Here is a 4,793-nt window from a genome sequence, read left to right as displayed (position 1 = left end):
TTAATTTTCACAAAAAATGATCTTTTTGCCCCAAATTTTTTATTTTCCCAAGGGTAAAAGGATAAATTGTACCCCAAAAGTTGTTGTGCAATTTGTCCTGAGTACGTCGATACTTCATATATGGGGATAAACCACTGTTTGAGCGCATGGCAGAGCTCGGAAGGGAAGGAGTGCCATTTGACTTTTCAATGCAAAATTGGCTGGAATTGAGATCGGACGCCATGTCGCATTTGGAGAGCCCCTGACGTGCCTTAACAGTGGAAACCCCCCACAAGTGACCCCATTTTGGAAAGAAGACCCCCTAAGGAACTTATCTAGATGTGTGGTGAGCACTTTTAACCCCCAATTGTTTCACTAAAGTTTAGAATGTAGCATTGTGAAAATTAAAAAATCATTTTTTCTTTCCACAAAATGATGTTTTAGCCCGCAATTTTTTTTTCCCAAGGGTAACAGGACAAATTGGACCCCAAAAGTTGTTGTCCAACTTGTCCTGAGAACGCTGATACCCCATATGTTGGGGGGAACCACTGTTTGGGTGCACGGCAGAGCTCGAAAGGGAAGGAGCGCCATTTGAAATGCAGACTTAGATGGATTGGTCTGCAGGCGTCATGTTGCATTTGCAGAGCCCCTGATGTACCTAAACAGTAGAAACCCCCCACAAGTGACCCCATATTGGAAACTAGACCCCCAAAGGAACTTATCTAGATGTGTTGTGAGAGCTTCGAACCAACAAGTGTTTCACTACAGTTTATAACGCAGAGCCGTGAAAATAAAAAATATTTTTTTTTTCCACGAAAATGATATTTTATCCCCTATGTTTTTATTTTCCCAAGGGTAACAGGACAAATTGGACCCCAAAAGTTGTTGTCCAACTTGTCCTGAGAACGCTGATACCCCATATGTTGGGGGGAACCACTGTTTGGGCACACAGGAGAACTCGGAAGGGAAGGAGCCCTGTTTTACTTTTTCAAAGCAGAATTGGCTGGAATTGAGATCGGACGCCATGTCGCGTTTGGAGAGCCCCTGATGTGCCTAAACAGTGGAAACCCCCAATTATAACTGAAACCCTAACCCCAACCCTAACCCTAACCCTAGCCCTAACCCTAACCCTAGCCCTAACCCTAGCCCTAACCCTAGCCCTAACCCTAGCACTAACCCTAGCACTAACCCTAGCACTAATGGGAAAATGGAAATAAATACATTTTTTTACATTTTATTATTTTTCCCTAACTAAGGGGGTGATGAAGGGGGGTTTGATTTACTTTTATAGCGTTTTTTTGGCGGATTTTTATGATTGGCAGCCGTCACACACTAAAAGACGCTTTTTATTGCAAAAAATAGTTTTTGCATCACCACATTTTGAGAGCTATAATTTATCCATATTTTGGCCCACAGAGTCATGTGAGATCTTGTTTTTTGCGGGATGAGTTGACGTTTTTATTGGTAGCATTTTCAGGCAGATGACATTTTTTGATCGCTTTTTATTCCGATTTTTGGGAGGCGGAATGAACAAAAACCAGCAATTCCTGAATTTCTTTTAGGGGGGGCGTTTATACCGTTCCACGTGTGGTAAAATGGATAAAGCAGTTTTATTCTTCGGGTCAGTACGATTACAGCGATACCTCATTTATGTAATTTTTTTTATGTTTTGGCGCTTTTACACAATAAAAACTATTTTATATAAAAAAATAATTGTTTTTTGCATCGCATTATTCTGAGAGCTATAACTTTTTTATTTTTCTGCTGATGATGCTGTATGGCGGCTTTTTTTTTGCGGGACAAGATGACGTTTTCAGCGGTACCATGGTTATTTATATCCGTCGTTTTGATCGCGTGTTATTCCACTTTTTGTTCGCCTGTATGATAATAAAGCGTTGTTTTTTGCCTTGTTTTTTTTTTTTTTTTTTTTGCGGTGTTCACTAAAGGGGTTAACTAGTGGGATAGTTTTATAGAGCGGGTCGTTACGGACGCGGCGATACCAAATATGTGTACATTTATTGTTTTGTTTTTTTTTTACATAAATAAATGGATTTATTGGGAAATGTTTTTTTTTTTTTTATTTGGGGATTTTTTTTTATTTTTTTTTACACATTCTATTTTTTTTTTTTTTACTTTCTAACATTGTCCCAGGGTGGGACATCTCTGTATTAGATCAGATCGTTGATCTGACACTGTGCATAGCACACTGTCAGATCAACGATCTGACAGGCAGCTTAGCCGGCTTCCAGCGCCTGCTCTCAGCAGGCGCCGGCTAGCCAGGTCACTTCATGACCCGGAAGGAGTCCGGCGGCCATCTTGGATCTGGGGACTCCTTCCGGGTCACCGGAGCAACGCGATCTCATTGCGTTGCTCCGGTGGGAGAGCGCAGGGAGCCCCCGTCCCTGCGCGATCCCCCTCTATGCCGCTGTCACTACTGACAGCGGCATCAGAGGGGTTAAATGCCCGCGATCGGCGATAGCGCCGATCGTGGGCATTGCTGCGGGGTGTCAGCTGTCATATACAGCTGACACCCGCACCCGATCACCGCGGTGATCGATGCGCCGTACTAGTACTGCTGCTGGCACTAATGCAGTGCCGGCAGCGCAGTACTAGTACGGCGCATGGCGCGAAGGGGTTAAAGAAACTTTTTTTAATGTATATGAACTTACATTTTATAACAAAACTTAAAGGGAACCTGTCACCCCAAAAATCACTGGTGAGGTAACCCCACTTCTGTAATGCTGTAGATAAGCCCCCGATGTTATCAGAAATAGGAGAAAAAGACGTTATGTTATACTCAACCACAGGCGGTCTCGCTGCTGGTCAGGTCAGATTGGCGTCTCCGGTCCACTGCGGCTCCTCCTATCTTCTTTCCATGACTTCCTCTTCTGATCTTCAGCAACGGCTCCAGCACAGGTGTACTTTGCTCGGCCCTGTTGAGGGCAGAGGATAGTACTGCAGTGCGCAGGCGCCGTGCCTCTGACCTTTCCGGCGCCTGCGCACTGCAGTACTATCCTCTGCCCTCAACAGGGCAGAGCAAAGTACGACTGCGCCGGAGCCGTGGCTGAAGATCAGAAGAGGACTTCATGGAAAGAAGATAGGAGGCGCCGCAGTGGACCGGAGACGCCAATCTGACCTGACCAGCAGCGAGACCGCCTGTGGTTGAGTATAACATAACGTCTTTTTCTCCTTTTTCTGATAACATCGGGGGCTTATCTACAGCATTACAGAATGCTGTAGATAAGCCCCTGATGACGGTGGGCTTACCTCACCCGCGATTTTCGTGGTGACAGGTTCCCTTTAAAGAACTTTTGTAAGATTTGGTCATGAACTCAACGGTTTAACATTCAATACACTCCCGTCTCTACTGAAATAGGATGAGATATCAAAACTCAAAATTGATGGTATTCCGGTTGGTAGCCCATATCATTAAATAAGTCAGGTTGGGAGTAGACACTGCTATTGGGCATACTGGAACGATGGCCAGTTGAACTAGGTACAGGTGTATGGCCACTGTACGCATCTACTTGATTGGCCCTGTATGTTGCCGCCTGTCCGTAACGCTGCGCTGCAGCAGCTGGTGGTGGTGGTGGTGGTGGAGGCATAATGGGGTTGCTGAAAACGTTGAAAATACCCGTCATTACTTGTGGAGCAGGGGGTAGGGTTGGTGTGTCATCAATTGCCATTAACAGACAATTGACAGCTGTAACGAACATTTGCTGCTTGTCCCGTGGCAGTGTTCTAACACGGTCTGCCAAAAATGCCCCAAATTTGTCATGCTCATCTTGCTTTGAAGAATTATCAAGAAGATTGAGCGTTTTACTCGTTAATTGTTCTATAATTTGACCTTGTTTAGTCTTCTTTTGCACCGGTCTTTTCACTGCCACGGGACGGACAGAAGCAGCCCCCCTCCCCATGTGCCTCGACACACCGCCACCAGAGTTTGCACCAGCGTCAGAGGAAGTAGAAGTTGTGGTATTTGCTGCAACGTCATGTTCTCCAAGGGAATCACTTATTTCGGGTGACCTTCCGGACAAAGACATGCTCCCCGGAGATTCTTGGCTGTTCATTATGCTGTCTTCTACTTCCTCTCCAATACTGTCCACCGTGGTGTCACCATCGGTAAGGTCCGGAGGTGTTTGGGCAGAGATGTTGCTTTCTGTTCTGCAGACCCAAAAATAAAACAAAGGTTACAAAAATACAAATCATTACGTCAAGCAACACTATTTCTTTATATTATCTACCTCCTCAAACTCCGGCTTCCCAATATGAACTTCAGCTGGTCTCCATAGGGCACCCTCTTCCTTGGCGGCGAGCTGCCACTCGGAGTCTTGAGTGATTTAAGATATCTGTCTGTGACAGACCGCCATCTCGTCTTCACATCGCCCACTGCAAATTTAAAATTTTTAAATAAAACATTACAAATCCATTCTTCTTCCTTTTTTTAAAAAAAGGAAATAAATTTATACTTACAAATCTGTGTTTGCTGCTGTGTTGGGAGATTCGGCCACTCTGGAAAGAGAGCGGTTACTATTTTGGGCCAGGCATCACGTTTTGCCCCCTTGTACTTTTCACTTGACCGGTCCCAGACCTCAGGGTGTTGTTCAATCTTCATAAAAAAGGACAACAAGTAAAAAAAAATGAAATTAATTGTGGCCAACAATAAATACACGGTTATGTACATTTGCATATTTTAGATATAGTAGCATACATCGCAGCAACATAACATAGTGACCAGCCACGTAGTATATTGCACAGGCACTTAGTATATTGGCCAGCCATGAAGTATATTGCCCATCCACGTACTATATATT

The 4,793-nt window shown here is 44.4% G+C and overlaps 1 long non-coding RNA gene across 1 annotated transcript; it reads right to left on the bottom strand.

Moving 5' to 3' along the window:
• Positions 1-3,876: 3,876 nt before the first annotated feature.
• LOC138657674 (uncharacterized) lies at positions 3,877-4,541 on the bottom strand. Its single transcript, XR_011317128.1, has 3 exons — positions 4,453-4,541; positions 4,224-4,368; positions 3,877-4,143 (listed from the first exon to the last, which is right to left on the bottom strand). It is a non-coding gene; the product is annotated as an uncharacterized lncRNA (long non-coding RNA).
• Between the last annotated feature and the right edge of the window lie 252 nt (positions 4,542-4,793).

Source organism: Ranitomeya imitator, chromosome 1, assembly GCF_032444005.1.
Source record: "Ranitomeya imitator isolate aRanImi1 chromosome 1, aRanImi1.pri, whole genome shotgun sequence".
Taxonomy (NCBI): Eukaryota; Metazoa; Chordata; class Amphibia; order Anura; family Dendrobatidae; genus Ranitomeya; species Ranitomeya imitator.
The sequence above is the reverse complement of the archived record's forward strand: the minus strand, read 5'-3'. Positions and strand labels throughout refer to the sequence as shown.